This window comes from Cervus elaphus, chromosome 19 (assembly GCF_910594005.1).
Source record: "Cervus elaphus chromosome 19, mCerEla1.1, whole genome shotgun sequence".
Taxonomy (NCBI): domain Eukaryota; kingdom Metazoa; phylum Chordata; class Mammalia; order Artiodactyla; family Cervidae; genus Cervus; species Cervus elaphus.
In genome coordinates this window covers 68594394-68606234 of record NC_057833.1, presented here as the reverse complement: position 1 = coordinate 68606234, position 11841 = coordinate 68594394, and the positions used below count along the sequence as shown (strand labels likewise).

The 11841-nt window shown below is 41.6% G+C and overlaps 1 protein-coding gene across 5 annotated transcripts in view; it reads left to right on the top strand.

Moving 5' to 3' along the window:
• Positions 1–11841, top strand: part of DYRK1A (dual specificity tyrosine phosphorylation regulated kinase 1A) — a 145581-nt gene that overhangs the window by 23095 nt on the left and 110645 nt on the right. The gene's annotated exons all lie outside the window — the stretch shown is intronic.

The window sequence follows — 11841 nt, the reverse complement described above, 5'->3', positions numbered from 1 at the left end:
TCTTCCCTTTTTGTAAAAAGTATTTTGTACAGAGATACCTTGCGACTGTGTAGATATTCTGTCAGTTACCGACTTTTAACATACTCGGTTTGTATCAGTGTGGGTACCTGATTTTCTGTTTTATGCGGTGGGTTGTAATCTATTACTGCATTGATTTTGCTGCTTCACTTGCCCCAGATTTTGCCAGGTTGACTTCTGTGCCCTTTTAGCCTATCTCCATCATTTTTTGGAGCTCTTCCAAGCTTATCTTAAACTTCTGTCTCAGTTCTGGAATTGGCCATTTTCCCAAGAAGCTCCTTCCCCCCTAAAAATTCTTTATTTTGAAATAATTATTTCAAAACTCGTAGGAAGTTGCAAGGATGGTATAAAGTCTGGTGTAGCCCGGTCAGCTTCCTTTGGTGGAATTTTGTGTAGCCTTAGCACAGTATCAAAATCTGGGTATTTGATATATCTGGTATATTTCTGGTAACTGCACTCCTCATTTCTCTAGTTTTTATACTTGCATTTGTGTGTGTGAGCATAGTCTGTTGTAACTTCTCTGTTCCATGTGTAGATTTGGGTAGCTAGTCCCACAGTCAGGATAAGAGAGCTGTTCTCTCACTTGGGAACGCTCCTTGCCGCCTTTCTGTGCCCCAGCGCCCTCCACCGCTCTGTTTGTTCTCCACGTGTGTAGTGTTGTCACTTCAGTGTGTTACATGAGTGGAATCATACATACAGTATGTAACCTTGTTAAAATCAACCTTTTTCACGAAGTGTAATGCCTTGAGATCCATTTAGTGTTGTGTAAATCAATAGTTAATTCTTTCTTATTCCTGAGTCGTGTTCCGTTGTATGCTTGTACCAAGTTTGTTAAACCATTCAACTATTGAAGGACATTTGGATTGTTTCGAGTATTTTACATGATATTATGAATAAAACTGCTTTGAATGTTTGAACAGATTTTTGTGTAAACATTGTTTTGCATTATAGGGGGTGGGAGTTGGAGTGTGATTGCTGGGTCACATGCTGAGCGTGTGTTTAGTTTTCTAGGCGACCCCCAGACTGTTTCCCCATAATGTGTGTACCCTGTATATTCTCACCAGCACTATATGAGGAGTCCAGTTTCTCAGCATCCTCCCTGCCATTTGGTATTATCACCCTTTTTTAAAAATTTAGCTGTATTAGTAGGTGTGGTGGTACCCTACTGTTGTTTCAATTTGCATTTTCTTAATAGCTAAGGATGTTCAGCATCTTTTCATTTGCTTGTTTGCTATCTCTAGCTCCTCTTTGGTGAAATATCTGTTCCTGTCTTTCGTCCATTTTCTGATTCAGTTCAGTTCAGTCACTCAGTCACGTCCGACTCTTTGCGACCCTATGAACTGTAGCACGCCAGGCCTCCCTGTCCATCACCCACTCCTGGAGTTTACCCACACCCATGTTCATCGAGTCGGTGATGCCATCCAACCATCTCATCCTCTGTCGTCTCCTTCTCCTCCTGCCCTCAGTCGTTCCCAGCATCAGGGTCTTTTCTAGTGAGGCAGCTCTTTGCATCAGGTGGCCAAAGTATTGCAGTTTCAGCTTCAGCATCAGTCCTTCCAGTGAACACCCAGGACTGATTTCCTTTAGGACTAACTGGTTGGATCTCCTTGCAGTCCAAGGGACTCTCAAGAGTCTTCTCCAGCACCACAGTTCAAAAGCATCAATTCTTCGGTGCTCAGCTTTCTTTATAGTCCAACTCTCATATCCGTTTTTTTTAAAAAAAATTTTAACTTGAGTTATGAGAGTTCTTTATGTGTTCTGGATACAAGGTCTTTGTTGGATATGTGATTCTCCCTGTCTATTCCTTGTTTTTTCATCCTCTTTACAGAGTCTTTATTTATTTTTTTTCAGAGCAAAAAGTCTGAATTTTGACAGAGTCCAGTTTATATTAAATTTTTCTTTTATGGGTCATGTATTTGATGTCAAGCATGAGAACTCTGCCTGGGGCGCTGGTTTCTTTTCCTGGAGAATGGTATTTAGAGACCGAAATCTGATCATTAGGTATACTCATTGCTTTTAGGGTGTGGGTGCTCCCCAGGTCTCTGGACATAGAGAATATGTGTGTGTCCTGATAAGCCCTTCCAGGTTTCAGGGTACATTGACCATTTTCATTGGTATCTCCAGGTGTAGACACTTAATTGTGTGCCTTCCATCATTCTCCTAAGTCTACTACCACTGTCCATGATTTTTCATTATCTAAAAATTTGACCATTACTTTCTTCTATTATTATTATTACCTTTGACTTTTTTACTGATTTTAGGTGGCTTTAATTTTCAGTGGAGCTTTGTGAGAATAATTGTAAATGCATGGATTATCATATTTGTACTTACTGAAGCTGTAATATCCCTTTTTTCAGATTTTTTTGGTCTTTATCTCTCTGCACTCCCAGCCCTGCCTTCCAGCTCCTATGCCTGCTCTCACCCCGATTGTGCTGTCTCTCCGCAGCCTGTAACTGTCCATGACTCGTTTCTAAGCAGCGAAGGCCAAGTTTATTAGAGTATTCAGGTCCTCTTTGTGGTTGACCTCAGCTCATCTTCGCACTCTTTTTCTGCAGCCCCACTGTATTTGCTCCACTTCACAGCTCTTCTCACTGGCCTTCGTTTCCCCACACGAGATTTGCTTTCTGCTTCTTTTCCTCTCTGTCTTCCTTTGAGGCGCGTTGTCTGTGCTGCTTTTTACTAGGTTTTCTGTAGAGCCCAGAGCTTGGCATAGTAGGCACTTGAAGCATCAAATACTCAAATGCTACTTCCTCTAATATAATAATACCACATGGGCTTTTTATTGCCTATTTTCATTTTCCAAACACTATTGTATAGTATCTCATTTAATTCTCAAAGCAGCTCTGTAAGCCATTACTCATCTTTAAGAAATGATGCTGAGTGAAATGTCCAAGGTCTAATTATCGGAGTAAAATTTAACATGTTTGCGTACCTTGTTATGTGACAGGCCCTGATTTAGATATTCAAGACACTTGGGGAATAAAGCAGGCACATGTGCCCTCAGGAGAGCTGATGTTAGAATGTTTGAATTCCAGCCCTTGTGGGGTGGGTTTTGGGGAAAGTCTTCATAACCTCAGTTGCTCATCTCAGATGTCCTCTCCTTTAGCCTTTCCTAACTCTCCTGGAAGGGCGCAGGAATGGGGTAGGAAGAATAGCTCTGTCTTCTGTGTTCTCACTGGTTCCTTCTTCAGTTTGCACTGTGCACAGTTTTACTCTCAGTTTAGTTGCTCAGTCGTGTCGGACTCTTTGCGACCCCTTGGACTGCAGCACGCCAGGCCTCCCTGTCCAACACCAACTCCCGGAGCTTGCTCAAACTCATGTCTGTCAGTTGGTGATGCCATCCAACCATCTCATCCTCTGGGGTCCCCTTCTCCTCCTGCCTTCGATCTTTCCCAGCATCAGGGTCTTTTCAAATGAGTCAGCTCTTCATATCAGGTGGCCAAAGTATTGGAGTTTCAGCTTCAGCATCAGTCCTTCCAATGAATATTCAGGACTGATTTCCTTTAGGATGGACTTGTTGGATCTCTTTGCCAGTCCAAGGACTCTTAGGAGTCTTTTCCAGCACCACAGTTCAAAAGTATCAGTAGCATTTATAAATCATTATTTGCATTTGGGGCCTTGGCTAGATTGAGCAGCAGTGGGCAGGGATTTTTTTTTTTTTTTCTTTTTCTGGTGTCCAGGATGCCTGGCACAGAGTGTATCTTAATATTTCTCAGTAAGTGTTTGAACCCATAATATAAAGACTTATGCATGGTTGTCCTTTTCTACTGTCAGATAACAGTTCTCTTTCGTTCTCATTACTGCCTCTGTGCGAGGATACAGATCAGTTTAAAAAGCTCCACTCAGTATTCTTAACCAGGAGGGTATATTCTCAAAGAGATTATCTATAGGCAGCTTCTTAACTGAAGTTTAATAAGCTATTTTGTGTGTGGATGTGTATAGGTCTTTAGCCTGGAGATGGAGTCTTGACCCGTTTCTCTCCTCAGTATTAACCATCTGGTAGGAGTTCTGAGTTATTCGTTAAAGAAGCGTGCTGATACAAAATAAGATGTAAGAATTTACCAGCCTTTTTTTCCAAGTTCAAGACAGTGAATTATTTTCAGATGTGGAGTGTTTACCTTCAAACATCTTGCAAACAGGTGCATTGTAACTTTTCTTCCATGTTTGTTTGCATACAAAATATTGAGGTTATCTGTATTTACTTAGTGAACCATGTCAAAACTCCGAGGCTTAAAACAACCAGTGCTCTTCTTTGCTCGCAATTCTCCAATTTGGGCAGGCCTCGCCTCCACTCCACATGGTGTCTCCTGGGACTGGAAAGTCCCAGATGGCGGATTCCAGCCCGTGTGGTGTCCAAGACATCTTCCTCAGGTAATCTTTTGGTGTGATTGCTGTGGGCCTTCTCACGGCATGGTCTTGGGGTGGTTGAACTTCATTTGTGGTGGCGACTGGCTTCTGGTGGTGTCAACAGCAGAAGCCACTGGGCTATCTTAATACTTCTTATGCCTGAAACTGGCTTAGTGTCATCTTTACCAGATTCTGTAGGTCAAAAGCAAGTCACAGGACAGCCCAGATTCAAGCAGAGGAGACAGTATAAGGTGTGGACACTGCGCAAAAGTGGTTTTTTGGGACCACCAAGGGACATGAACTTCAGAAAGTATCTGTCTGAGGTAGAAAAAGGCCACTTTTCTGTTCTGTTTTTTATTATCTAATCTGACCAGTTTATCCATTTTATAATGCAGTGTGATCTGATTGTTTGCCTTTTTTGCTGTAACTGCATTCGGATAGCTGTAATTTGTTGTATTCAGTTAAACTGCAGATTGATGATTTTGGTAGGGTTTATAATGATGGAAATTTGGAGATTGACGAGACAATGGAGTCCTTTATGGCTTACTCAACTCCAAGTCACACCTGAGTTAGAGTACCAGAACACGAGATAAAAACCCAGAGTACCGTACTTTGTGAAATAAGTGATGTGAACGTCCTTTGGGGCCACGTGTTGCAGTCCATAAAATATCTCAGATGTTTCTTCAGGAACCCTGTGATTGTCCTTTGTACAGGAGAAAGAAGAGACAGATAACTATATCTTCTGTAATGGCAGCTCAGGATCTTTTTTTTTTTTTTTCTGCCTCCAAATAGATCTATCCTTAATGCCCAGAATATTCATTTCATTTAACTAGTTCTTATCTTGATTCCATGTTGAGGTCATCCTGTTAACTGGGTTTGAGTGTGATGATAGAAATTTGTCACATTGGGTGGCTCCTTGTGGCTCATTGACCAAATATATCAGAGTCCTCTGGAAAGAAAGAAATGCAAGTTTTTGGGTCTAACCCCAGACTTGGCATTTCCAAATGTCTGAGAAGGGGTCTGGGTGATGTGTAGTTTGAGGATCCCATTTTTAGGTTTTGCAGCTGCATTCTTCAAAGGGGCCATATCACTCCCCAAGGGGGAAAAATTGTTTTTGGGCATGGGGAAGTGAAAAAAAATCTTAGGTACTACAGTGTTTTGTGACCCTCCATAATTCAACCCTACCTGACTAATAAACCTTATTCCACAAATTTTAATTCCTCTTGTTAGGGAGAAATTTAATTTAAATAAAGCTTTCCTCCTGGGGATGGGAGTGAAGGAAAGAAGGTTGAGAACCATTGTTCTGTAAGAGTAATTCTGACTTAGTACCTGTCCCACCGCACCTGAGCCACCAGCCCCATCATGGAAAACCTTAGTGTGTGATTTGGAGATTGTTTTTTTAATACTAAGGTTTTACCTATGCCAAATAGATTTTCCTTTAAAATTCTCAAGGGTTGGTGAAAGCGTTTTACTCCATGGTGATTTTGCATCCAGGCAGACAAAACATTGTGAGAACGGACTCTGCTCTGGTCTCGGAAACCCTTCAGCTTTACATTAGCAAAATCTCCTGTTCTTCGGCTGGTTCACACCCAGCTCACCAGGATCCCTTGTAGCCCAGGAAAGGACGTGCTCCTGTCCCTCCTGGGAGCCAGGCCTGGTCCCATGTCTCTGTGTCCTGTGCGCGGCAGGCCCTGGGGGTTAGGGTGGGGTGAAGGTGGCGCCCAGTGCCCCTGTTCTCTGGGCAGGAAGAGTGTGGGCCGGACACCCCTACTCGGGTTTGCTGCTTGCCTCGCTTTGCGAGGGGTATGAGTGAAAGGGCAGTTTGGGGCAACAGTGGGGGAAGGGGCTCAGTCGGTTAGATAATCTGCCTACAATGTAGGAGACCCGGGTTCGACCCCTGGATCAGGAAGATCCCCTGGACAAGGGAATGGCAGCCCACTCCAGTATTCCTGCCTGGAGAATTCCATGGGAGCCTGGTTGGGCTACAGTCCACGGGTTGCGAAGAATTCAGACACAGCTTGAGTGACTAACACACACAAAGTGGGAGAAGGAGAAGAGCAGTTTCTAATATATCACCTTTTGTAAAGAAAATTTATGTTGATGTATTTCTAGGTCTTTCAGAGTAGTGTTAATGTCTTGGTCCTGGTTTTGTTTTCTGTGGAATTTGTCCAGGCTCAGGAAAGTTAAAGGTGTAGTACAGCCAGAAATCTAAAGGTCTCTGTAAATCTGCATTCACCTGAAAACACATTGTTTGGCAACCGGCAGATGCTGGGGTAGGTTATTTGTTGACTCAATAAAATTAACCCAAAGTTTATTTTTTTTAAAGTGTCGTTCTCTTTTCTGATTTTAGAATCTAATCTTAGCATAATGTTGAATGGAAGGTGACCTGGAAAGTTAGGAGGCCTGGGTCCAGTGTTCCTCCTACGTACCATGATTCTTAACCTCTAGACTTTCATAGACGATCTTTTAAGAGCCTTTCAGCTTGCAACATTTTATTGTCAAAGACCTTAGAAATGCCCTCAGCTGATGTCGTCATTCAGAGGGAATGGGTTCTCGTTGCCATGCAAGGAGCAGTGTGTTCGGGTCCACAGTCAGGCTGCTGTAACTGGGAGCACTTCCATGGCTCTGAGAACACAGAATCCTCTCGAGGTGAACTGCTGGGTCGGCGGCGGTGAGGCCCCAGTGGGTCATTCAGAGACAGGGATTTCTTCTTCCCTGATCCTTCAGGGTACCCTGGGGACGGGCCTCATCTCTGTTATCCTTGCACCAACTCTGAGGAAGGTAAAGAGACAGAGCAGCGTTTGCTCTTTGTCTTAAAAGACCAGAAGTGTCAACCCATGCTTTCTCTCACACTCCTTCTGTGAAAACTTGCTCATATGGCCATACCCAGCTGCCGCGGAAGTTGGAAAGGGGAACCCAACAGGGCAGTTGTGTGTTTGACGATAATTATGGAGGAAGGAGATGACTGTCTTGTCTCTGCTACAGATAGTGTGGAGGAAACCGTTTAGCTTTCATAGTATCCTTTTGGGGGAAGCTTTTTACTGAATGTTTTTGTTTAGCAAAAATCTTACGGTTAACACAAAGAGGAAGTAAATTATTTTGGCATTTGGATTAAAATGCTCAGTATATTGAAAGGCATGTTCTGAAATTATTGACATAATTTTATAGACATAAAACTAACCAGCTCTAACTGATTATACCTTTGTCTCCTCAAAATACAAGCCAGGTAAAGAGTTGTTTAATCTTCGCTGCATTCTGTGTTACTGGAAACACTTAGGTGCACATTCTGTCACAAGTGACATCTCTTTCCCAGAGGAGTGGCACCTAGTTCACTTCGGTAAACGAGCCCAGCAGAACGAAGCTCTTTCTTAAATGCCATCAAACCTCGTGGGCTCTGAATTCTTATAAGTTTGTAAATTTGGCCATGTGTGAAAATTGCCTGGGGCCCTTTGTTCAAAATACAGGTTCTGGCCCTACCCTCTGGAGGTTCTGATGGTTCTGTGTCTGAAGCTGAATTTTTAACCATCCCCTGAGGGTGATTCTGATGCAGATGTCAGTGGTATGAGAACCACTGCTTTGGATAGTCTACACCTCAGTTGCCTCATGTGAAAGTGCAAAATTATATATCTACCGGGTTTTGTGTAGGGTTCAGAGAACATTACACAAGTTGTACTTAAAATTGCTTCATAAATTAACATTATCAGAAATGTTAGGTGGCATTTTTAAGTCTATGCCAGGTATTGTGCTAATTTATTTGGTAAATAAGGTTAAGTGCTCATATATCCATTTAGAAGTAAGCTGGGAAATTACTATAAGATAGAAATCTAGACTTCTTGATCCTTGCCTAATTGAACAGAGATTCTGGAAAAGTTAGCTGCTCAGCATAAGTACCAGTGTAGCACAAACCAAATAATTTACATACTTTCGTTTCAACATCGTGTTAAGTTACCATATATCAACTTGATGACTTCAGTTAAATACATCTTCAGTGTCATCTGTGTGGGAAACTGCTTTGTTCTTTGGCCTTGAATGTGATACAGTCTCTGTCTGTAATGAAATTACAACCTGGTAGAGAAGACAAGACTATTAAATCACAGTACCATTTTTAAGAGAATTTTCTTTTTAAGGGATGTATTCTACAACTGTTACAAGGCAGGTTCTGAATGCGATGTTCAGGTTCAGAAGATGGGAGAAGTCATGTAAGGTGAAGAGCACAGGTTGAGACAGAAGGAGGGACTTCCCTTTTTCTTTCTACCCCAGAGGGACAGTCTCTGTCAGGGACTGGGACACTCTGCTCTCTCGCTGTTTTGCGATTGTCTGGACCTTGTGAGGAAGGTAACATGATAGAGAAGCTTGTGAAGTTTAAGGAGGTGGCCCCTTCTCTGAAGTAAAGGGGAGCAGAACTAAATTTGATGATGCAAACCTTATGCCAGGCACATACACAGATCTCCTTAATCAGCTGCAGCAGTTCTGTGGTTGAGAGGGGGCAATGTCCTTTGTGGAAAGAGTATGGGATCTTAAAACCTAGAAGCAGTTAGTAAAAGAAAGAAAGTGAAAGTCACACAGTTGTGTCCAACTCTTTGCGACCCCGTGGACTGTACAGTCCATGGAATTCTCCAGCCCGAAATACTGGAGTGGGTCGCCTTTCCCGCCTCCAGGGGATCTTCCTTACCCAGGAATCGAACTGGGATCTCCTACATCACAGGCGGATTCTTTACCAACTGACCTAAATTGAGAAGCATTTGGTAATGTTAGACCCAAATCCGGCTTGTACATAGAAGTTGAAGTAAATGGCTTTTTTCTTGGTGAAACGACTACCCAGGACGTCAGACTATTCCTTCTTTTCAGCATATTAGGTGTGCCTTGGCTTTCACAAGGGCATGGTTGCTGCTTAACCCATTGAGATATTATGGATAGAGACCCGAGGGTTCATGATGAAGCTGCAGGGTAGAGAAAGGGGGAAGAGTGGTGTGAAAAACACGCAGTAGTAGGAAATTTTGACAGGAAATACAACACAGTCTGATTCATTTGATGATGTACCAAAAGTTAGGGATAAAGTAGTGAAAAGCCACAAATACAGTTTCTGCCCTCATGTCATTGACAGTGAAAGTTTGGCATTTTAACAGTTGCTGTGTGTGATAGAACCTGTGTGAAAGCTTTCTTAAAGTTTTCCAGATTGGATAGCTCCGTATTGGGTTTCACTGAGCATGAAAGTGGTGGGGATTTTACATTCTATGTCTTCCAATGGTTATGTCTTTTTAAAGCATGAAGGAACTCACAGAAAAGCAGTTAAGATTGCAAATCATTCCAGATGAAATGTTGATATTAAATTAAGCATACTTTCCCACATCCTCCAAGAATACAAATACAGACTGAAGCATTTTTCATAGGTGATGTTTGTAAGTGTACATAGTTTAAGATTGGTCTTTATCTCTTTGGATTAGTTTCCTGTGGCTTCTGTAAAAAATCACTACAAACTTAGTGATTTAAAACAACAAATCTATGCTTTGATTGTTGGGGAAGCCAGAAACCTTGAAATCAGTACCCCTGAGCTGAAATTGAAGTGTTGGTCGGTGCAGGGGCATCTCTTAAGAGACACTCTATGCCTTGTCTCTTCTAGCTTCTGGTGGCTGCCAGCATTCTTTGGCTTGTGGCTGCATCACTCTGAGCTCTGCCTCAGTGGTCTCACTACCTTCTCTTCTGGTGTCAGGTACCTGTCCAGTGCTCTGTCATATGGACACTTGTAAAGGCATTTAGGACCCACCCGGATCATCTCATTTCAGGATCCTTAACTGAACCCTAGTCACATCTGTAAAGACCTATTTCAAAATATGATTGCATCTGTAGGTTCCAGAGATTAGGATGTGGATTTTTTTTTTGGAGAGTGACCTTTTTTAGCTTGATAGATTGCAGCAGATTTTTGGACAGAAGAGCAAAAATTGTGTGGACAGAGGAGCCTCAAGAGTTGGATATGACTTAGTGACTAAACCTCCACCTTATATGGAAGAGTAGAAGAAGGTTGTTTTTGAAATAGTAACTTTTAGATATTTGTAAGTATATTTCCCATTAGAGTAGAAATTCATAGTGTATTATGCACCTTTTCAATGTTAGCTTGATTTTCAAATTTGGTATTCAAATTGGGAGGCATTGCCCCAAATTTTAGTACCTCACATGTCATTTATAACAGTGGTTCTTGAGCTACTAGTCTCTTAAGAGTGGAGGTTATGGGTCTGGCTCAATCCAACAGTAATAATTTTTATCAGGATTTGTTAAAAATGAGTATTAGGAAAATGATACAAATTATTAAAACACATTTTAGCAATGTAGGAATTTTAATGACTTTGTGAGAAGGTGCAGGTTGTAGGAGAATAGTGACAAATACACTATGATTACACTTTTCCTAAAATTGCTAGTTTGTATCAAACTTGAAAATGTGTTGCAGTTGGAGTATATTTTTTAATTATGTTATACCTTCTTTTAGCTAATTTTGGACTGGTCATTTTGAATAAGATGAACATAGAGTAAACAGTGTTGTTTAAAAAGAAAAGGTGTCAGACGTAGACTGGAAAGTACCAGCGCAGTGTTTTTCTGTCGTGAGCCATCTGTGAGCCAGCCGTGAACATACATGTATTATTGTGTGTATTACTTTTAATACTTGGTTCTTTCTTGAACCTGCCTGATTTTTTGGTCACCCTTAATAAAAAATTGACTCTTTTTTCTAAGCATCTCAAGATACATATTTGGAAGTTTTTTTCAGATGGTTTTATTATTTCTCATTCCTTGGGTGTGAAATTTGGTTGTTTACCCACTGAGTTTCTCTTGGGATGAAGGGTTTCTCTGTGTGTTTGTAGTTACTGTGCATGAGCTTCACAGGAACTTCTGAAGGTGTTCTGTGTATTGAGGGGAGTTCACATCTTGATGACACTTTGCACCTCCCATTCCCCATTTCCCAAATGTGGCGACCGTAAACACTGTCGGGCTGTTTGCCTGCCTCCCCCTTGGTGCGGTTGTTGCCATGTTTTCTTACTCCTACCACGTGTTATTCCTGCATATGTTGCAATCTTGTGATTTTAGCGTCAAGCACATTTTAAGCTGCCATTTACAGGTTTTGTTTTAAACAATAGTCTTAAGTACAGGAAAGAAAAACTACTCATTTTGAAAATTTACCTACTTATTTACCATTTCTGGCATTCTTCATTTCTTGTATAGATTTCTGTTTCGATCCAGTATCATTTCCCCTCATCCTGAAGAACATTCTTCAGTGGTTTTTGTAGTTCGGGTCTGCTGGCAAAGAATTGTCTGTTTATTGCGCCTTGGTGCTTTAAGTTTATTTTAGCTGGGTATAGAATTCCACATTGGTGGTAAGTTGTCACTGAGCACATTAATGGTGGTGTTCCACTGTCTTCTGGCTTCCATTGTTTCCAATGAGATGTTAGTTGTAATTACTATTTTGTTCTTCTCTGTCTATACTTTTTT